Below are 24777 nucleotides of genomic sequence, written 5' to 3'. Positions count from 1 at the left end.
TGAGCTGAAGGATAATATGGCAGTGATTATATTTTGGAACATCTCACTGTTTTTTTTTTTTTTTTTTTTTTTAAACAATTCTTTACTCCTTCAGAGTTTGTTCTGTTGTCAGTTGTTATTGAGAACCGAAAATATCTTCACAATGTATCGACAGTGCAGACTCAAGGTGGCACAGCGTGGAGTCTGTGAAAAGCTGCACTGCAGATTTCCACCCGCTCTACAATTTAAGCAAAAGGAGCTTGCCTGGGATTTACTAAAGAGTATTTGTGCAAGTACGCATGTATGATAGATTCTCACCTAAACTCAATATTTGCACCAATATTTCAGGGTCTGCCCAGGAGCGCTGTTTGCGTTTGATTGTATATAATTTTATACTTTTGTTTTGTCGTACTGTAAAATTGCAAAAGGCCTTGACATGTTGGGTCCCTGCATTTGTTATACTGTTTCTCCAAAGAAGTTTCTCAAAGATTTCTTCAGTTGTTGGAGCTGTGACAAATTGCAGTTTAATTATTAATTAGGGATGAGTGGGCACATATTATTGCCCCCTATTTGACAGGTGAAGCACAGTGTGCCTTTTACGATTACAAGGCCTTGAAGAGAGAAATGGGTGGGTTGTCACTGGTGTGTGCTGCTAAACGGTTCTTTGAGTGGCTGAATGAACCTCTTGTCCCGATCCGCGTCCAAGCTGCCCACTTGTCTCATCTGGCTCACTTTTGTTTACTACAAGGAAACCCTAATATCCTTTAAGTAGCAGAAAAAGTGGTAATGGATAAACTCCTGCATGCTTTCCTCGGCCACAGCGGAAAGTGGTGGGTTTGACTAATCACACCACCCTGGCTGAGCTAGTGGAAGTGGCTGAGTTGGCAGAGGCGATGCACGCTGGGGAGAGGGTTTCCATTTTTCCTTGAAGGGGCCTGCCAGAGCGGCGACCGGCAGAGGGCACCCCATGGGCAGACCACCTTGCAGCACTCAACAAACCGTGAGAAGAATTGATGCCGACCGATCCAAATCCAGGAAAGAGTTTGGTTCGCTGGCTGGTTGCTCCATCAGAGGCCCCTCCCAATGCACCATATCTGGAAGTGAGGCTGAATAGGGGGCGGACTTGTGTCCTGTTAGACTCTGGAAGCTACAGTAGTTTGGCCCAGCCTGACTTCCTGATAAACAAGAAGCTGGGAAAAGTGGTCATTCTAGTCACCTGTGTCCATGGTAATGCCCAGTATATGCCATTTTCCACTGCTTCCATCTCCACGGGCCTGGATTCCTGGACCTTGGAAGCTGGGCTGTTGAAGCCTCTCCCTGTGCCCTTCCTGTTGGTTCATGACTGGCTTTAACCAAACCCTCAAACGCATGTTGCACTGGAAGGAGGCTGAGGATGGCCGTGACTGAGACCTCATGATGCCGTATTTCCTGTTTGGAGGTGACCCAAGCCTCCACCAGCTTCACTTTGCTTGAACTGCTGTTCTGGATACAACCCTGAGAGCTGTTGGATGTTGGAAAGAGAGCTTGGGAGCAACAACCATTGCCCCATCGATCTTTCATCAAACATTTACTGGACATACAGGAATGGATCGACAGAGTAATGCCACCTGGAAGGAACACCTCCGTATGTCCTAGTATGCCAGCAATATATCTATAACAGACCAGCTAAGGCATGGCAACAGGGTCCTGGTGCTCTTTCAATCAGCTAACAGCAGGTTCCTTGCTTACTGGCAGGTACCGTACACAGTGGTCTACTAGGACGCTGTAAGACTAAACAGGTCTATCATGTCAAACTTCTCAAGAAATGGATGGATATCATTCCCCAAATGGCAGCCCTGGTCACAGGGGTCCTGTTGTAGTGGATGTGGGTGAACAGCTGACTGCCTCTCAGAAGTAGGACTTGTACTTGGTGCAGGAGTTTTCCGATGTTTCCCTGGGACAAACTCAGGTGGCAGCTCATGACATCGATCAATCAATCAATCAATCAATCAATCAATCAATCAATCAATTGGGGCCTGGGTAGCTCAGCAAGTATTGACACTGACTACCACCCTTGGAGTCACGAGTTTGAATCCAGGGTGTGCTGAGTACTCCAGCCATGTCTCCTGAGCAACCAAATTGGCCCAGTTGCTAGGGAGGTTAGGGTCACATGGGGTAACCTCCTTGTGCTTGCGATTAGTGGTTCTCGCTCTCAGTGGGGCACGTGGTAAGTTGTGCATGTCTTGAGGAGAGTAGCATGAGCCTCCACATATGGAGTCTCCGCGGTGTCATGCACAACGAGCCACGTGATAAGATGCGTGGATTGACTGTCTCAGAAGCGGAGGCAACTGAGACTTGTCCTCCACAACCCGGATTGAGGTGAGTAACCACGCCACCACGAGGACCTACTAAGTAGTGGGAATTGAGCATTCCAAATTGGGAGAAAAGGGGATAAAAATTATAAAATAATTAAATAAATCAATCAATCAATCAATCAATCAATCAATCAATCAATCAATCAACATTTATTTATAAAGCATGTTTTAACACAACATAAGTTGTTCCAAAGTGCTGTACAATAGAGAAAATGAAACACAATAATAAAGAGGAAAAATATCAAGAATAAAATCAATAAAACAGCATATACATAAGAATCACAATCAATAAACATTCGTTATTTAAACATTTTCAAAAGCTAAAGAATAAAAATATGATTTAAGGGAAGATTTAAAAATAGCTAATGATGAAGCAGGGAATAGCTCACGTGATGGGGAGACTATTCAAAAGTTTGGGTCCGGCCACAGAAAAGGCCTGATCACCCTTGGATATACATCGACAATGGAGGACAGACAAAAATAATTGATTGGAAGATCTGAGCGCTCTGGTTGGAGAGTAAGGGTGGAGAAGGTCAGAAATGTATTTTGACCAAACAATGCTTTATAAACAAAAATAAGGATTTTAAAATCAACCCTGAACTTAACAGGAAGCCAGTGATGAGATGCCAATGTGAGGGAAATATGATCCCTCTTTTTTGACTCAGTTAAAAACCTGGCTGCCACATTTTGAACAATTTGTAAGCGAGATAAAGCAGATTGAGAAAGGCCAATGTACAGTGAATTACAATAGTCCAGCCATGATGTAATAAGAGCATGGATCGCAATTCCCAGATCTTTACTAGAAAGGAAATGTTTTAGCTTTGCAATAGATCTGAGATGAAAGAAGCTTCCCTTAATAACAGCACTAATCTGTTTATCAGAATGAAGCGAAGAGTCAAAAATTATCCCAAGATTCTTAACTTTCTTTTGTACATTGGAAGAAAGTGGACCTAACTGGGCTCCCAAGACAGGAGAGGAAGACATAGGACAGCCTAAAATCAACACATTAGTTTTACATTCATTTAACTGCAAAAAAATTATTCACCATTCAACTATTAATGTCTTCAAGGCACTTCACAAGATTCTCAAATGGGCAGTTAGTGTCTGGTTTAACTGGAAGGTAAAACTGGGAGTCATCAGCATAGCAGTGATAAGCGATATTATATTTCAGAAAAATGTAACCCAGTGGAAGCTTATAAAGGGAAAACAATAACGGATCTAAAATGGATCCTTGAGGGACACCACAAAATAGGGGGCTGATGAAGAGGAAAAAGAACCTAAATTTACAGAAAAGGTCCTATCTTTCAGATAGGAAGCAAACCACTGCAAGGCCAGACCCTGGATGCCAACCATACACTCAAGGCCTTTGTGAAGGATGTTGTGGTCAATAGTGTGCGCTGAGATCCAACAAAACTAAAACAGAATATGAGCCTGAGTCCAGAGCAAGCAAGATATCATTTGTGACCTTCAACAAAGCAGACTTAGTAATGTGTAAGGATCTGAAACCGGACTGAAACGTGTCTAAAATGTTAAAAGTGTTCAAGTAAGAGTGAAGCTGTGAATAAATTACACTTTCCAAAAGCTTGGAAATAAAGGAGAGACCGCAGAGAGACGTTAAATCCCCGGGGTTAAGCCACGTCTCAGTCACAAATAAAACATCCAGTAAATGAGACATAAAAAAGTCATTTAGAAAAAAGATTTATTTGATATTGACCTTGCATTCACTAAGGCCATCTTGACTGTAACAGAGTTTGTACTCTTAGGAGAGCTGAGAGATGAGTGCTTCAGCAAACTGAGATTTTTAAAATTGACTCTCCGACTCTCATCACTTGAACTGGCAGGGAAACAGTGATTTGTAGGCCAGATAACCGGTCTACAGCATCCTCAAGCAGAGATCATGGCAAGATCCCCGGTGGACATACCAGGGGTGATGTGTGATTCCCAGGGTAGCACAATGATTGTAGACTCCAACAGAAAGATGGAATGAGGAGTTCAGTCACTGTAAATCCAAAGGAGAGTAATAAAACACCATGTTGAGTCATCGTACGGCAGCGGCCATATAGAGTGCCCAAGGCTCGCCGAGAGGCTATTGAGGAGGAGATTCAGCAGATGTTATGCATGGGGGTCATCGAGGAGTCAAGCAGCCCATGGTCCAGCCAGATCATGATGGTACCAAAGCCCGTTGGCAGATATAGATTCTGTAATGACTTCCATAATCTCAGTGAGGTCTCCTGGTTTGACAGATATCTTATGCCTACAGGTGGATGAGCTAATTGAATGTCTGGGAAGGGCCCAGTTCATTTCCACATTTGACCTCACAAAGGGTTACTGGCAGGTACCCCTGACCCCCACCACGAAGGAGACTACCGTGACTTGCAGTACCGGGTCCTTCCTTTTGGGCTGCATGGGGTCCCAGCCATCTTCCAATTCATGATGGACATCATTCTTCAATCCTATGCAGCCGCCTACGTTTACACCTACATGGACAATGTGGTTATTCACTATGCAGTGCAGGACTTCTCTCAGCCATCAACAAAATCCCAGGTATGTGATTTCCTTGGGTTTGCTGGATGTTATCACTGCTTTATTCCTCACTTCTCCTCCTTAACCTGTCCACTCACAAACCTAACCAAGAAAGGACAGCCCGAGAAGATCAGCTGGAACCCAGAATCTGAGAAGGCATTCCAGGTACTCAAACAAGCCCTCACGATAAAGTGGGCAGTGATAAAGTGGGCAACTACCTCCTTGGGCGAAGCTTCACCTCGGTCACTGATCATGCCCTCCTACAGTGGATGGCCAAGGCCAAATATACTAATGCCAGAGTTACTTGTTCGTTCCCTGCGCTGCAGGACTACCAATTTGTGGTGAAACATCAAGCTGGGACAGCTAACGGAAATGCCAATGACCTCTCCCGAATGTTCAGGTCCCAACTTATAGGTCTTGTGAGTCAGTTGGGATCTGAACATTTGTACAGAGTGGTTATCTGAGTTACCGTAGACTTTATCAGTTCGAACCAGTCTGGCCATTCTCTGTTGACCTCTCTCATCAACAAGGACTCATCCACAGAACTGCCGCTCACTGGATGTTTTTTTTTTTTTTTTTTTTTATTTTTTTGACACCATTCTGAGTAAATTCTAGAGACTGTTGTGTGTGAAAATCCCAGGAGATAAGCAGTTACAGAAATACTCAAACCAGCCCATCTGGCACCAACAGGCTGGTGTTCAAATTCATTAATAATGCATTAACTTCGACAGCACTAAAATATATATATATATATATATATATATATATATATATATATATATATATATACACATACGAACACAGGTGGTCAAAAGAAATGCATATTGCGACCAGGTGAAAGTGAAGTGTATTTCCTATCCGCTTGTGATCAAATCTTAATACCAGGTGTAGTCAGGGCAAGTTGTCACTTGCTCACAACATATAATCATTGAAATCTTGTCTGCATGTCGCGATTCCGTACTCCCTCTGTCTCCCTCACTTTTCTTTCTGCCTCTAAATAAATAAATAAAACCCTGGAAAATAAAGTTTTCTTCAGTTACAATGGTCCTTCTAAAAGAGTAGGTAGAATAGCTCACCTTTCATGGATAGCCAGGCTGGGGAAGATTCCACCAATTGCACCTTGCAGCTTTAGAGGTGGGCAGTCCTTACGGTTCATTGTGCAGGGCCTAGCCCGAGGCTTAGCCTGTAATGGCCCTGTTATGCGTTTTTACCTAACAATTGACCGTTTAACCATTCTTTACTGTCTTTTTAGCTCCTTGACGCCTCGGCTGTTACTACCACTTTGTTCTTCTTCCCAACATGGTGATGTGTGAGCTCCTTTCACACATGTGCGGTGCTTTTTCCGTGGGCTTTTCTTCTGTGAGGGTGATTACAGTTTTTTCTCTCTCTCTCTTCCTCTGCTGAATACCCACTCTGCTTTGCTGAAAAGTCAAATGCATATGCATGTTGCCATGGAAAAGCTTAGAATATATATTTAAATATTGTATGTGATTTTTCTTCTTCTTCTTTTGGCCTCGATTGCTTTATATCAGTGGTGTAGAGCCTGTTGCCCTCAGGGCCAGATTTAGATATGTGTGGGTCTTCAAGGGTTTTACCGCAGAAAAGCTCATTGGATTGGGGCTGCTACGCAATACAAGTGCGACCGAATTGTGTCATTTCTGGTTTTCTACTTTGTGCTGGAACCAAAGGAAAGTCCAAAAGAAGAGCAAAAAATACAAGACAAAAACTGATGAAAAAAGGCCCAATTGGATTATGTGAGACCTGGCATATTCCTAGTTTTGAAGAAAGTCTTGGTTGCCGTCTTATCATCCCTTGCCTCCCAGCTAAATAATTAAACAGGCAGAGCCAAATGATTGTCCTTGCTTTGAGTTCATATGTCTAAGCCTTAAACTGCAATTTTAACGGGGGGGGGGGAGGAGATCTTACCTGTCATATTGCAGATTGTTATTTGAGATGATGCTGAGGTTTGATGACAATGCTAAGAGTTACATTAACATATTTGCAGATGCAGAAGAATACTCAAATTGCTCAGTAAACATGAAACACCTGTAAACATGGTGGAAGGAATTACACTGCATTGCATCAGAATTGCATAATTATCAGTTCTGAAATTAGTATTTTGCTCTAATTTCTCATGCAGGTATAATCAGCTCAATTTCGCTGTCCTATCTTGCTCCAAAAGAGCATGAAAGTTTCTCTGCATTGCCAACAGGTAATCATGTCTGATTAGCAGTTCAACACACAACTAATTACATTTGGTTAGTAAGCATGATTTATCCACCATGACTTCAAATATAAACAAGCTTTATGGGAAAACACTGGTGGTATGCCTCCAAAGATTACAGGGGATAGAAATAGATGTTAATACCAAAAACACAAAATTTACATTCATAAATGAGAAACAAACAAATACAATTGATATTGCTATATTTATTTTACTGTTTTATTTTACTTAAATAGCACTTTTTTTGTCTTTGTTGGAAAAGTGATATTTGAAGGTTATATTTCTTCTAGTGGTTTTGTCATTTATGTTCTAATAAACCCTGTGGAGTGTGTTGTGACACATGGAGAGATGATGCTTTAGCACCTCTCTCTCAAGACTAAAGGTTGGACAGATTCTTTTTGTGAGATGTTTAAACTAAGGACAGAAGAACAGGATGCATCATTGAGTCCTGATCAGAACTGTTTTCAGATTTCAAGCTTCAGTTGCCTTTTCACTCCTTCATTTGCTTGTAACAAATGTTACTTATTGTTTTAGTAAACTGGAATTAGACAGGTGTTTTTTTTTTTTTTTTTTTTTTTGGATGTCATGTGGATATAGCTTAGTATTACTGCAGCTACAGTATTTGGCCTAATGGTCCAGCTTTTGAAGGAATTTATTATAAGGAACTACACTCTTATTTATACCAGTTTAATTCAGAGAGTACCAAATGTTGAAAGTTTAGATCATTATTACTGTCAAATCTACCTTCTCTCTCAGTATTCTCTCAGACCGTGTTTGCATCTTGAATTTTAATCAACCACAAATGTGATGTGCAAAATTCTCTGTTATTTTAGTTGAATACCTGTATTAAATTAACTGAATATTTGCTTAATTTCACAAAAAAATCCATTTAAGCAATCATCAAACTTCCTTCACAGACACCTATTGTCTTCACAGTAAAAACTAAGACAAGAACAGATGGTGGTTAAAGAACTACTGTGCTCCTGCTTAAATTTAAAGGCACTTATGAAGGTGCCTGACTCAGTATTTATAAACACAACTTCAAAAGAAGTCAGCACCTGCCATCAGGTTTGAAAGCTTCTCAGCTTGTAAATAAATACCCATACGCCAAGTTTATAGACACTAGCAATTTAATATATTGGAACTAACAGAATTTTACCACACACATAAATATTTTATGGGACATTGAATATTACTCCATTGTAGCTGAAGGTTTTATTGTGTATTGTATTTTTTTATTCCTTTATGTGCACAAAAGCACTTTAACTGTTATCATTAAGAATTTTGTAGAGAGCCTTATTAGGTTACTCATTTAAGGAGTATTAACATTATGGCAAACATTTGTGCCTGTTGTCTACTGGATATTAAGGCTATTTCTAAACATTTATCTGTTATTTTATTCCAATTTGTTAAAGTTTTTAAAAAGTATTTCATTGTTTGCATGTTTTCTTAACTTCCAAGAGCTGCTTTTTTTGGCACTTTATTTCAACAAAAGAGGTTTTTATGCAAAATCTGAATCGTTTTTTTTTTTTTTTTTAACTCAGTTGGCATCTGAATATTGGTAATTGAAAAACAGATTAGTGATGTATTATTGATCCTCGTTGTTTTTTGTTTTGTTTTTTGTTGTTGTTGTTTTGTTTTGTTTTTTCAGTACAACAATGAGCTATTGTGTGATACTTTAATGTTTTATTTCTGGTCATCAACTAAGCAAATTGTGCAACAGAACCTGCCAGGCTCATTGTAACTCAAACAAACTGTAGCAGCTGCATATGTGTGTGTTTCCTGTCAACATAGTCTTAATGAGCCAGTATAGTAATTATCAGTCATTCTGCCTGCACTTAATTAATGAAAGGGCAATATTCATAAGTTTACAACACATAGTTTATGCTGTTTTGTCTGTGTGTCACCACAGATGCTGGTCAGCATGTTGGGTAGATTACTGCTAAAATTTAATCTAGTACTAATTACAAATTACACATCTGAAATCTTTTAGATCTTCTAGACTCCTGTTAGGTAATCTAATTTGATTGCTTTTGGATTACTTACTGGATGTTTTGTTTAATCTAATAATACATTTTTAAATGTGTTAAGTAGGCAGTTGTTGAATAAAACTAAAGTTACTTGAATGGCAAACCAAATAGGAAAACTAACACTATGTTATCTAAATTGATAACAATGATAACAATCATGTATTTATAATTTTAAGATAATTGTTGTTATTTAGGCATGGGGATTATGAGCTATTTTTTTAATCTGGCTATAAAATGAATAACAAGTGAATGTCTTTAGATATTAGGGGAGTGCAGCGAAGCCACTATCAGTATTTGTATCTGTATCTGTTCATATAACAAAATTATCTGTATCTGTCTCTGTATTCGGATAGAACAGGGTGTGGGCGGGGCTTAACCTGGAAGTGCGTCAAAACTAAATGAAACGCCCATTTTTAAATGTTACTCTCACATTTATAGTTTCTATTAATAAAATATACCTTGTATATGCCTTTTCATAATAATAGCCTATTATTATTATTATTATTATTATTATTATTATTATTATTATTATTATAATACAGTTATTATTTAAAAAAAAAAAATCTTACCACATGAAACTGAATTTGTAGGCTACATTAACTGTGGAAACTGTGGTTTCTCCTGGTATTTCAGATATTAATATCAGCATGACACAGAATGTTAGTTTGTCTGCGCATGTATAACAACATTATTCTGGATGCAGGAGGTGTCAAGCAAAATGTGAAATGTCAAGCACACATTTTGCAGTGAATAATAAATACAAATGCATACATCAAAAGAAATTATAATAAAATCAATGTTGCCTGCAAACAGGTGAAAGTCCTGTAAGTCTATCAGGAATTAGGACACCATTATTTAGTCAAACAATAATAATAATAATAATAATAATAATAATAATAATGTTAAATTTATATAGTGCCTTTCCAGAGTTCAAGAACACTTGAATGAAGAGATGAATAGGCTACACTATTGAGCATTTAAACCTTTATAGATTTTAACTATTTTTTTCCAGAATAAAGTCAACCAGATTATTACCTTAATCGCTCAGTTGGATATAAATGAGCTCCGACGTGAAATCATCTCTTCAGGTCAGGAATTTAACATCTCGCTCAGGTTAAGGCTATAAATGAATACATGGGAATCATGTGTGAATCGAATGATACATTAACACAGAAACTTCAAGAAGTGGAAAGTGTGTATGTTGTTGTATGTTATACTTGATAAGCTCCAGATGCACACAATTAACAGAGACCGCAAACGGAGTTAAGACCACGGCCATCCAGTCTGAAATCACACTGCGTATTTCCATTAATAAGGTTTACACTTTAGAAATATTGGCTGCACAAATTCATAAATTTGTTGAAATTTTGGATATGTTTATTTAAAATGCCGCTTATCCTTGTGCTTCTTGGATAATCATACGAGTATTTTTTTAAATATTCGGATGAATCCATTATTCGTTTTGAAGTCATTATTCGTGCCTTTCCGAATAAGGAGTTCGGCTTCGGGCACATCCCTATTAGATATGTAGAGTTTAGAGATGTACAATTTGTGCCTCATAATTATTGATAAAAAGGTGTGGTCATATGGCAGTCTCTTTTTCTGTCATTTTATGTCCAAAGTGCATTTGCATGGTGCAAAAGAACAAAGTTGCATGTGACTGACACCTCTTAAATGTTTGTTTGCAACATCAGTAAATTATGCACTAGTTATTGCTCTTGGTTGACTGGTAATGTTCTAAACAAATATAATCATTTAAACCATAAAAAATAGGGATGTGCCTGAAGCAGAATACCTTATTTTGAAAGGCACGAATAATGACTTCAAAACAAATAACAAATTTATCCGTTCATCAAAATATTCATTAGACTGATTAACCAAGAAGCACAAGGATAAAGCGTTATTTTAAATAAACATATCCAAATTTAATAATAGTAATAATAATAATAAAGTTAATATGCTCCATAGATGTTTAAATGCACCATAGAGTTTATATTTTTTCAGAATAGTCCTGCACACATATTATGGTTAAATTAAAAATGCTCTTTCTGTTAGCTCTATTCTTTTCTGGAACAAACTAGAGAGGCTTGCTCTTGCCATGTATGCTATTTCACTGCATTTCCCCAAGCCTGCAAATGTAATTTAACTAAATAATTATGTCCTATACATGTGCGCACAAAATCAGCATCTAGTGTCATGTAAAACTTTAGAGACTTTCACTTGTTTATAGGCTATTTTGATTTATTCTCATTTCTTTTAATGTTTGTATTTGTATTTAATATTTACTGCAAAACGTGTGCTTGACATTAAAAAATTGCTTGACACCTTGTGCCTCCAGAATAATGTTATTATACAGTACATGCACGAAAACAAACATAAAAGGAAATTCTGTTTCAGCAAATTAATGTCAGATATACAAGGAGAAAAACAGTTAACAACATATTCCAGTCAATGTAGCCTACATATTCAGCTTCATTTGGTAAGAAAATAGTAATAATAATAATAATATACACTGGTGGCCAAAAGCTTGGAAATCTTGTACAGATTTTGCTCTTATGGAAAAAAAAAAATTGTACTTTTATTCACCAAAGTGGCATTCAACTGATCACAATGTATAGTCAGGACATTAATAATGTGAAAAATTACTATTACAATTTGAAAAAAAAATTAAAAAAAAAAAATGTTCAGAACTTTTTAAACTACTACTAAACTATAAAAAGGAATCCTCCATGTGCAGCAATGACAGCTTTGCAGATCCTTGACATTCTAGCTGTCAGTTTGTCCAGATTCTCAGGTGACATTTCACCCCACGCTTCCTGGCACTTGCCGTAGATGTGGCCATGTCTTGTTGGGCACTTCTCACGCACCTTAGAGTCTAGCTGATCCCACAAAAGCTCAGTGGGGTTAAGATCCATAACGCTCTTTTCCTCAAGCTGTCAGCTGAGGACATGTGAGGCATCTATTTCTCAAACTAGAGACTCTGATGTACTTATCCTCTTGTTTATTTGTACATTCCACATCTCTTTCTGTCCTTGTTAGAGCCAGTTGTCCTTTGTCTTTGAAGACTGTAGTGTACACCTTTGTATGAAATCTTCAGTTTTTTGGCAATTTCAAGCATTAAATAGCCTTCATTCCTCAAAACAATGATTGACTGATGAGTTTCTAGAGGAAGCTGTTTCTTTTTTGCCATTTTTGACCTAATATTGACCTTAAGACATGCCAGTCAATTGCACACTGTGGCAACTCAAAAACAAACACAAAGGCAATGTTAAGATTCATTTAATGAACCAAACAGCTTTTAACTGTGTTTGATATAATGGCAAGTGATTTTCTAGTACCAAATTAGCAATTTAGCATGATTACTCAAGGATAAGGTGTTGGAATGATGGCTGCTGGAAATGGGGCCTGTCTAGATTTGATCAAAAATGACTTTTTTCAAATAGTGATGGTGCTGTTTTTTACATCAGTAATGTCCTGACTATACTTTTTGATCAGTTGAATGCCACTTTGGTGAAATAAAGTACCACTTTCCTTCCGAAACAGCAAAATCTGTACATTATTCCAAACTTTTGGCCACCAGTGTAATTAAATAATAATTGCCTTGTAAAATAATAATAAGAAGAAGAATATAAATAGGCATATACCAAGCATATTTTATTTATATAAACTATAAATGTAATGGAGTTCCATTTTTTTTTTTTTTTACACATGTCCGGTTTAAACCCTGCTTACATCCGAATCTATCAGAAAACAGATATGGATAATTTTGCCATAGCAACAGATACAGATAATGGCTTCCCTGCAATCTGACTGTGTGCATTTTAAAATGTAATGTAATCTAATTATACAATTACAAGTAATTTATTTTGTAAATTTATTATACAGTATAATCCAGATTACATGTAATCTGTTCCTAGCCAACACTGCTGGTCAGTAATTTTTAAATATTTACATTAACTATACTTACAGTGCAAATGGTAATATGTTCTGTCATATTCACAAAGAATATTGCAGATTATATACCTGTTGATACATTCTGAAATATCAAGGATCCAGTCTCTGATTATCATTTGGATGCTTTTACGCCACATCTATAAATGCTTAAATCCAGAGACAAAAAAATTACTGCATTTGGAATAGACTAAAACTGAATGTAAAACTGAAGTTATCTTATTGTGAACAGATGCAAGTCTGTCTGTCTGTCTGTCTGTCTGTCTGTCTGTCTGTTTCTGACTCATTTATCCATGTTAGAGTAAGTGTGAAGATCCCAAAGCCCTTCTTCTCCAGTTGGGGAATCTCTTACAATCTTCCCTTTCTCTCTAGGGAACAGTTTTTCAGACATAAGATTGATGTATAGTTGCGTATAGTTGCGGAAACGACATCTTAAACAGGATTTTCCATTTTAAACCTCTCCAAACTTATGTGATCTCCCCTATTTGCCCTCTGAGGGATCAGTGAGGAATGCAGTTTCAAAAGCCTATGAACGAAATTGAAAGGAAAGCCCTTTTTCCCACCAGAGAAACATTGAATTTCTTCACAGATGCTAAAATGTTAGGTAGGTGGAATACCATTTTGTGTTTTTTTATTGAAATAAAAAGGGCCATGGAGCAGTGCCTGCCTTGGGACATCTCACAAGTGTTTTTGAAACAAAGTATCTGTGTTTCGCACAGAAATCGTTAACTACACTGAATCGTTTTCATGCCCTGTCATAGTATAGATTTGTTTTACATAAATTGGTGTCTTGTTGCTGAGACAGGAAAAGCAGTTGCTTCAAAGATCTAAAGTTCTTTTGACTTCTGTGTATAGAGATGTACAAACTATACTCTCATTCTGTTTATTAACACATCTTTCTCCCGTCAAAGGGCATCAGGCCTAACCTTCTGTCACTTTAGGTCATGTCATGGTACTTCGCCATGGCTTATTCAGCTAACAAATGACACTGGTGGTATACTATGACTATACAGCTGGAACAAGATGTAAGAAAATTAAAACACCCAACACTTTCAGTTATTCCATTCTGTCCTTTTTGTCTGATGCTTGTTCCTGTAAAAAAAAATAAATAAATAAATAAAAAAATAGAAAAAGTGTAAGAGGCAGAGAGGGAGAGGTATGGGTGTGAAAGGGCCACCTCTACATTCCTCATTGAGCATGGCTACTTGGGAGCCCTTGAGATGTGAAGTTCTTTTCAGTCCACACTGGGAGCCGTGGGCTCCTAATTGTTTCTAATAGATAGGGAGGTGCCGAAGCTTTTTCTGCCAGCCTGGAAAGAGAGAAAAAGATAGAAGAATGGAGGAGAAGGGAGGGAGAATGAGGTATTAAGAGCATAAAAGAGGATGGGTGAGAGCAGTTGCAGGCCTCAATTTGTAATGACTCATTAAGTTTTCCTGGTTTTGTGCTGGCTGGCTCATTATAGCCCATAGAGTGCAAGGAAATAGAGGAGTGGAGGTGGGAGGTGAGTTTAAATAGTCTGAGCCCAACACTAGGCCACAAAGCACGGACAAATAGTTGAATAGATGGATGAACAGATGCAATAAAGGTGGCAGATGCAACCTTGCTGGGCAAATTGCCAAGTTAATTCAGATATATACCATTTCTTTATTTCCGAAAGATGGAAAAGGAAGTGCCTTAAAGCAAATTTAGTGTGATGACTCAGTAACAAAATAAAATGTGCTTAAAACTTTTAATAAAGGTTACACACATACAACGAACACCCAAAAAAATGATAAAAGCATCTATTAGATAAATTAGATACATTTCTAAATTTGGCCCAATAAGAATATGCAACATTGCAGCACTTTGCTATACATTTGATAATCATTTGTAAGAAATATTCAGCCTATTTCTGTAAAATAGTAAATAAACTTATTTTTTAGTATACATCTCAAGCCTCCAATTCAGCTGTTTGACTGGATTACATGATGGTCAGACCCATTCTTTTCATATTACACCAATCTTACCTCCAACCTGAATCTCCACAGAGAGAGACAGATAGAAAGATAGATGTGCAGAGAGCGAGAGGTGTGCAATGGCCCTGGCTTGGCTGATCCATAACAGTCATTGGCTGTTACATACATTTCAAGATCCATTCAGGCTCTAGAGATAATAGAGCCGGCCGACAGTTTCCCCCCCGCAGCCCAATGGATTTATGATAGCACTGTCAAGAAAATGAGCCAGAATGACACAGTAGCTGACTTTAGCTGCAAATAATGTGATAGGCTGTACAGTGGCTGTGCAGCAGCTGCTGTCATCGCAGGTAATAGGCTATAAAGAAGCCTGATAGCAATACCTGTCATTGCTTAATGGCTGACTTCACTGAAGAGCTTTTGTGGCCTTTAACATGGAGATAATAGAAGATACACCAAATTTTATAGCATCCCGCCTTGCATTCATAATTTATCGGCGACAGGATACCGCACAACAAGGACAACAGTTCAGAAATGGGATGAGCAGGAAATTTGATGGGAAAGACAGACAGGGCAGGAACTGGTGGGCAGAAGATGAGACTTTTCTTCACAACTTACTTGGAGTGATTGAATTGAGAGATAAGGAACTTGAGTGATATATCCAACTGATATCTGATGTGTAAACATAGCTAAAAAAAAAAAATAGCTGGAGGCTATTAAGGAATGCACCCACCTAGGTTTTACTGAAGGTATTCTTACACGTGGATGTTTGATGTATTTGTTATTGTAAAACATTTTTGGGAAATATATATATATATATATTGACAATGTCATGTAATGATTGATGTATTTTTATTTTCCTTTTTTTTTTCTTTTTTTTTTTTCTTATTTACTTGTTTTTGTAGCTTGTGGGCTTTTTATTATTATTATTATTATTTATTTATTTGAGATATGGTTAGAAGTGGTTTGGTTGTCTGATGCTGACAGGTAAGCCATCAGCATATATATATATATATATATATATATATATATATATATATATATATATATATATATATATAAATAATAAATTATTATTATGAAGTTTAAATTAATGATACATCCGTGTGCTTTGGAAATATTACTGATTCAAAACATGTTAAGCTTAATCAACAACATATGTGGAATGATGTAGATTACCAAAAAAAAAAAAAATTAATAAATAAATAAAAATAATTCTTTAAAAAAATTAAATTAAATTACAATTAAATTGAAAAGGGACATTTTTTGAGGGTTTAAAAGCAGAAATGCAAAGCGTATAATTTTCTAAAAGCACTTAAATTAATTCTTCTTTCAAAATTCTATTGAGCTATTATTTGTGTATTATTTTAGCTGTAAATTTTTATGTTCTTTTAGGATTTACATTGAATAGAACTTTACACTGAAAAAGGTTAGTAAACTAAACTATCACACTAAAATCACATTAGCATACATATTGTTAACGTCATGTGGCTATACTTTTGAAATAGTGAGTATTTTTACGTTTATGGATTGGCCCCATTAACTTCCATTGTAATTGTCTCATTGTAACACAGATTTTTGCCTTTTTTTTTTTCTTTTTTTTAAAGAAAAGGTGGGACAAATCGTAGTTAATCTTTGTGGTTATCAACATTATGCCACAAATGCTGTCGATTGAGCTAAATTTGTATTAAACCCAGAATATTTCTTTAAACATTGTCTGAAAGTAGTACACATACTCAAACTCCCACATACACACACACTTAATGTGAGTCTAATCAGACAGATCCATGTCACCATCCTTTATTAAGAACTCTTACACCCACAGTGTGGCTACATAAACAATAAGTTCTAGGCCATGCTCTCTCTTTCAACTCTCACTAGAGGACTTCAAAGTCACTCCAGTGTACAGATTTCTGATGAATGCTTCCATCTGCCCGTCTGACTTATGTCTCCAGCCCCATTCCACTCTGGAAAAAGCCCCAACCTTTCCGCAACCTCCAGTGAGTGTGGCCATTTGTTAGCACTTAGCATTAGCCTGCATCTGGGAGACCCAGCTCTAATTTGGTATGCTGGCCCATAAATCCTTTTAATACAATGCTTCAGTGAAGTTGTTCAGGCTTTGTAACTAATGCAGGCTATTACTATCCTTATTAAAAGTGTAATGTTGTATTAAGTAGACCAATAAAAGTGGATTGTTTGGTGCAGCAATTTGATTCAAAAGGAGTAGGAATTTATCAAGGGAATCTTTCAGTGCTGAAATAGTCCCTGTTGTAGTAAAGTACACATAACACACAAACGTTTATATTGCAATCAGTAAAAATATAACTAAACATTCAATTTTCATCAGAGAACCTAGAATTTCTTCTCTCATATGTGATGTACACCTACAATTACAATGTACACTCTGATGCACATAGACAACCCACTCTAAACCACAGATGCATAGTTTTACTCTTTTGATACACAGTAAAACAATATTTTCAGGTAACCTAAAAAGTGTGCTCATGTGATAACATCATTTTTTGTATTATTACTTTTGTTTTCCAGGTCAAAAATATAATTTGGTTTGACTGAATCAACCTGTCAACACCAAAAAAAAAGTAATTTGTAGTTGTTCGATCAGGTAAAAGTAGCCCAGTGTTCATCTACTGCTGACCAGAAGGGGTTTCTTGTGTAAAGAAGAGAAGTGCAGATGAAATGGGAGTGGAAGAGAGCTGAATGAATGAGTTCTGATAGTCAGTGAAGCAGGACAAACATAAAAATTAACTCCCTGCTTTTAGAACAAAGGAACATGTCTAATTCTGTCAAGCAGTCTGACCACAGGTATGAGGACCATTAGAGCCCTTAAATGAATGTTCCAGATTCAGACAATTTTAGTCTGTTCACTTCCATTGTAAATCCCTCACTGTAACCTTGATTTTTGCTTTTTTTTTTAAAAGAAAAGGAGAGACGGGTCAAAATTAATTTTTTGTGGTAATCAACATTATGACACAAATGCTGTTGATTGAGCTTAACTTGCATTGAACTGGGAACATTCCTTTAAAGAGAGAGAGAAAAGGAGACTAAAAGAGAAATGACAAGAAGTAAAAAGAATACTACGGGAGCAGAGGCATGCAGAGCATAGTTTTTGTGTCACTGAGGATATGCTGCTAGAACCATATGCAGCTTTCTAGAAAACTGTTCCTTAGACCACTTCCTGTTAAACAACTTCACAACTGCATAACTGTCATGGTGGCAATATATTTGACATAATTTGAGAAGTAAGAAATTAAACACAAGCTTAGGTTCCGGAGGATTGTGTAATGATTAGTAAAACAAAATACCAAAGTTTTACAAAAATATAAGCACAGTCCGGCATGCAATAAGACAGTAACTCATTCAAATAATGGTGTAGCTCTTTAGCATCTGCAGTAAGCCCCTGCTAGTAGATACTGTAACTACTTATATTAGTATTAGTTACTCTTTTTGTTTTTTTTTTTTTTTTTTTTTTTTTTTTACTTTACACTATTATATAGATATTGGTAACACTTTACAAAAAGGTTCCTTTTGTCAAGATTAGTTAACTACATTTGTTAACATGAATAACAATGAACAATACTTTTACAGCATAATCTTGGTTGATGTTACTTTCAGAATTTACTATTAAACTAAAATAAACTAAAAGTTGTTTATGTTAACATAAGTGAATGCAATATGAACTAACAATGAACAATTGTGGTTTTATCATTTAACATTAGGACTGATAAATGCTGTTTAAAAATATTGTTTATTGTAAGGTCGTGATACCTACTGCATTAACTAATGTTAACAAATGGAACCTTACATTGTTACCTAGCTATTTTTGACATGTGTGAGCAAATGGCATTTGACATCAGGATCTGACATTGACATTTATGTCTAACCTGTCAAAGATTTTCAGTGAATAATACAAAAAAAAATAAAAATAATAATAATAATAATAATAATATTAAAAACAATTTTAGTCTGTTCTTCACACAAAGATATTATATGGAATGTGATGACTTGGAATGTAGTGCACTGATAGAATTGATTACTTTTATGATTGTTTATGATGCTTTTGTAATTTTAGGTGCCAAAGATTGGACATTCTTGGAAAAAAAAAATCATTTTATATCCCACGGAAAACAAAATAAAGGGATGATAATACAATAACAAGCAAATTATCACAGAATTTAAATGAATTTAATTTTAACATTTTTACGTTTTCATTGGCTGAAGTAATGGAATCCTCCAAAAAAAAAAACAAAAAAAAAAAACAAAACTGAATATGGCACAAGAGTGACTTTTTGGCAGTGCATGATAAAGGGCCACTAGACTTTCCTTATGATAGTGCGTTGGTCTAGTATACTAAAATACAAACGTCTTCCAAGCTCCTTTTAAAATGTAGCCATGCCACTTTTATTCAGCATACAGTAAGTAATAATTAACTCTGTCATCATGGCTGGTAACCCAGCAGGCCATTACATGACAGTGTAGCTGCTTGTCCTGGCCCTTTTCTCTAATGCTTTATCAGGCTGAGGTACATCACCTCTGGATTGCTTTGTCAATAAATTGACCGGGTCTGACCTGGCTTGGGCATCTCTAACCAGACAGCCTGAGTGACAGGTCGAAGATGGCAGATAATTCACAGAAATTGGAAGTGTGAAATCTTTAAGGGCCACTTCTCACAGCTGCCAAATGCCAGGGTATCTCTCCATCAGTGTACTGCTTTCACAATCCCAGGCATTGTTAATGGTGGCCCGTCTGTCCATCAAGACCCTGCTTCTGCTGGGATTTATCCCCTGTTTGCTTCCTTATCTCTGCAAGCTGAGTGCACCATTCTGGCCTAACGGGGCTGTGTGTACTTGTATGTGTGTGTGAACGTGGTTCAATTGAAAGGAAATAAGCTACAAGCTTGGCTTCATCCTCTTTTTCTCACTTTCTTACACATTGCAGAGGTGGAGTAGTTCTTCAACACCTTCTCCCTTAAGGCCTAGTTTCAATGTTGAATTACATATTGATGGATGTCAGATACATTTTCACACTTTTAAATTATTTTGCATGATACCAGTAACCATGCATATATTGTTCATGCAACATTTTTGTTCAAATATAAATTAGAACAGACTTAAAGTTAAAGTGTGTAATTTCTGTGCCAAATGGAATAGCTAAAATAATGTCTGTGTTCAAGCACATTTCACAAACATTCCCCCAGTCTGCCGACAGATAGCCCTGCCCCATGCAATTGGTTGAGCCACTGATCCTGCTGGGATGCTCAAACAAACAAAACAATGTTATGATAGCACCACAGGGACACAATGTTTACACTTTAGGGTGGAATCAACTTATTAATGTCTTATAGTTGCCTCTGCATAGAGATTAAGATTTGGTTGCAACGAATGAGAGTCATCACTGTCTTCTTTTCACTACCAAGTAAAAATCTAGGCCATTTTATTACTTATATAATTAGAAACAGACAAATTTAAACAAGCTAAAAATTAAAGCAAATTTGAGGTTAATTATTGGGATGGTAATTAGCTTTATGATTAAGAAGATAAGAAAAGAAGAGACAATATTTTATTTGTAAGACTGTTCAAAATACAAAATGGCATGATGTCCTCTGGGTCCAGGCTGAAATTGAATAAAATATGTATGCCAGTTTGACATACCACTTTTAATATCATAGCCAGTTTGACTGGCAGCCCTGCCAATTAAAGTGGAGTTATCTCTACAAGTGAAAGTGCAAGATAGTATGGTAATTATCATCATTAGCATGAACAATTAGTGATGTTAAAGAAAACTCTATTGTGATGCAGAGGGTAGACATTGACGGGGAAATAAAGTTTTTTTATTTTATTTTTTTTTTTCAAATTTTCAATAGCTGTGTACTTTGTGGTTGGTGTCGAATTGTAAAGTCCCTTTGACCCTTTCTTATTTTCATAAAGCATGTTCATGGTATTATTGTGCACAATTTACAGCCTGATCTCAATTAAATTACATAACTGTGGTTACATTTTTGCAAAATGATATTACATGGTTCATTGCACGTATCGTGGCAGTTCCGAGGTGAAATGTCCATTGCGTGGTTCTAAAAGAGAGTTAAATGCTCTCCCAACCAAATTAGGTTTTTAAGGTTAATACTCTATCGAGTTTTAAATCAACAAAACCTTCCTTCCTACCATAAACCTTACATTTAAACCTAACTGCTAATGTCATAAAAGTGTGATGTACAGGGGCAGACTGGGACTAAAAAGTGGCCCTGGACTTTTTATCCTAGAGCGGCTCACTACACCGGGCTAGCAACACACCACACCATAACACACAAGCTCAATGATTTCATTTTATGACTCAATTTAAACATTTTGTGTTGGAAAGGAAAGGAGAAGCAATATTATCATTACCAGGGTAAATAATATTGTGATAAGAAGCTGCGCTCCAGTTCCCAGAACTACTTTGTGGCATGGATAAATACAAATGACTGCATACTGCTTTATTGTCTGCCGATTTTATTTACGCTGCTGCATTTTGCGATTTTTCAGAGCTCTTATATTTAATATGCTGTTATTAGTTGTCACCGTTATTGTGATTTGTATGTCAAATAATGAGGGCCAGGCATTTCAAAATCAATTTCAAAATAAAAGTCATTGATATTAACAATGTTAAACTTTGTTCACTGATAATTGTAATATAAATGAAGCTCACACAGGCATTTTAGTGTCATGGGTGGCCACATGTGTCGGCTTTAGGATGGACCGTTGCCCAGCGGCCCAGTGGGAAAACTCTCGGTGCTCCAGATGGCCAGTCCGGCCCTGGTGATGAAAAACACAATTGTTGAAGAAACCATGTCATTTTGTGGTGCTTCTATGACACTTCGGCCTTTTGGCCTATGTCAATTTGTGATCTCGTCAAAACTCTGGTCAGTTGAGCTGCCGCACAATTTTCTCACACATGAACAAGCTTGTAAATGTAGTTGGTTATGCAATGCAAACATTAAAACATATCGCTTAGTAAGTTATGCACTATAGTAAAAGTGTTTTGAAGTCATAAGACTTATAAGCATTATGTGAGAAATAGAGTAGTGGTGTCGCGAGGTGGGGGGGGGGGGCTTTGGGGGCCAACAAGTTGTTGTTGTTGCATCTCTTGTGTTAATTGCACAAGGAAACTGTCAGGAGGAAAATACGCCAGATTACGGTAACCCAAGTAAAATGGTTTCATCTAACTCCCTTCCCTACAAATACGGAAGCAAGCTTGTGACATTATGGTATTTTTAGAAATTGTACAGCTAGATATGTTTCCTTTTTAATCATGCATTGTGTTTGTATAACCAATGAAGCTTTACAATATGACTTGCTCCATACACCAGAAATAATGAGCACCATGTTGAAAAGCGACTGTCAACTGCTTATAGCAGAGGAAGACGCTTCTTCAATCTGACACAAGCACTCAGAGCTGTGAACTAAATGCTGAACTGCAATGAACGAACCCAGTCTCCTTCAAACTTCATGCTGTCATTAAATTCGACTTACACCACGTGTAAACCAGATAGTTCCCACTCAGTCTCTCCAACAGAAACTAACTCTCTCCGCTGGAACTAAAGGAGGTGAGAGAGATGGAGCAAAAACAAATGATAGAGAGGGAGTGGGTGATCGAAAGGAGGAACAGGAAGTGAGGGGGAGAGATTGAGAGAGAAAGACACTCCACATCTGTTAATCCAAAGAAGCTTAGTTAGAGGCTGAGAGTTTGTCCTGTATTTGTTTGTAGGATGGAAAGCCATGGGAAGAGAGAATATGATAAGAGACAGAGGAAGAGAGCGAGAGACTTCCATATTTAGCTACTGAGAGGTTTAAAATCTCAGCCAGCCTTTACTGTCACAGGAAAGTGAGTTCCCATGCCGACACATCTCAAGCTGTTCAAATACCCATTAGGATGTTTTGTTTCCCATGCACACTGACAAAAAAGAGCAGAAAAAAAGAAACATATGAGGGGGGAGCTGAGGGAAATTTATCAACAAACTTATGTGATATTTAATGATCCTTGTATGTAGAGGGAAAGACCGCAGCCTGATTCGCCTCTGCCAAATACCGATCCCCTAACTTAATTTCCTGCCCAATTGCTGTTTTATAGTGCATAGTACATGGATACCAGCTAGTAATATAGAAAACAGATTGGCTGTGCAACCATGTGGATCAGACTGTTACCGGGATGGGGAGAACCTGTAGTCTCTAGAGGGGGTCTGTCTGTGGGCTTCACCAAACCAACAAACCCAGGCACTTCCCTCATCCCTGACTGGCAGCAGCTGGCTGGATTGGGAAGAGACTGAGATTCCAGAACAGGAACTATGTATGTCAGATCTGTACTTTGAGGTTTAATTTGAAAGTTGCATAGGCAGTTCTGTTTCATTATTGCACATTACTGATTATATTGCCTTTTAAATAACCAATGGTTTATTTTTAAGAATGACTTGTTAAGCATGAGCTGTTCACAATGTAGATGAGTAAATTAAACAAGTACTTTAATTAAAAGGCCCTTCCCTATTTGTCACTCACTCGACATTGTGTCGATGTAGTGACACTAGGGGTCACTCTTGGGAGCCCCAAACACCTCTGCTTTTTGAAAAAAGGCCAATGGGAATTGGCGAGTGGAATTTGCATGCCACTCCCCCGGAAATACGGGGTATAAAAGGAGCTGGTATGCAACCACTCATTCAGATTTTCTCTTCGGAGCTGAGCAGTTGTGTTCAGCGAGCTGAATTACTCTGCCGATCCATTCACCTCGAAAAGCTGTTGGATTTACGGGCATTACAGCGGCCTCTTCCCCTCTTGCACTGGTGAAGTGCAGAGAATGCCCCTGGGTGCTTCAGCAGCTAAAAGAGTATATTCTTCCTACTAAAAGAGTATATTTTCCATTCTTAAAAGAGTGGCATTAACGGAGAGCGTCTTTTTAAAGATGCCTCTCCGTTTGTGTGTATTTCCTGGTTGCAGTCGTTACCTCTCCACTTCTGATGGCCACGATCGCAGTCTTACATGGACGGGTCATGTTCTCACTGTGAGAGCGTGACCATGGCAATGTTGCGGTCGCGGTTTTTCCTTCATTAGAGGGAAAGACCACCCCAGTGGCTCCCCGCCTCGGTCCTTCTACCTATGGGTTTGAGGCCATGTCGGTTAGCACTGGGGGCGATTTGGGGACCCCAATGGGAGCCACTCTGCCGGGTAACTCCCCACGGACATCCCATTCCCCAGTACGCTCATTCCCCAACTCTCCACCCCCCGAACCCTCGCAGCCTGATGATTGGTTCCTGGGCCAAGAGTGCCGCTCACGGCCGCGCCCCGCCCCGGTCCCTTTCTTCCCGGAGGAACATGAGGGGCTCACGTTGTCATGGTGGACACCTTTCACTGCCTGGACCCGGTCTCTGAGCTCTTCTGCTCTCACTACCCTCGATGGTGGGGCTGCCAGGGGGTACTCGGTGGTTCCCCAGGTGGATAAGTCAGTTGCGGTGCACCTGTGCCTGCAAAATGCTTCTACGGAAAGGTGCTATAGAGCCTGTCCCTCCGGCCAAGATGAAGAAGGGGTTTTACACATCAACTGCCTCGAGTTGTTGGCAGTACTGCTCGCCCTGCGGAGGTTCCGGCTGTTGATCCAGGGCAAGCACATGTTGGTCCGGACGGACAACATGGCAATGGTAGCGTATATCAACCGTCAAGGCCATCTGCGCTCCCGTTGCATGTCACAACTCGTCCGCCGTCTCCTCCTCTGGAGTCAGCAGT

This window comes from Myxocyprinus asiaticus, chromosome 4 (assembly GCF_019703515.2).
Source record: "Myxocyprinus asiaticus isolate MX2 ecotype Aquarium Trade chromosome 4, UBuf_Myxa_2, whole genome shotgun sequence".
NCBI classification, from domain to species: domain Eukaryota; kingdom Metazoa; phylum Chordata; class Actinopteri; order Cypriniformes; family Catostomidae; genus Myxocyprinus; species Myxocyprinus asiaticus.
This window is presented reverse-complemented; position numbering follows the sequence as displayed.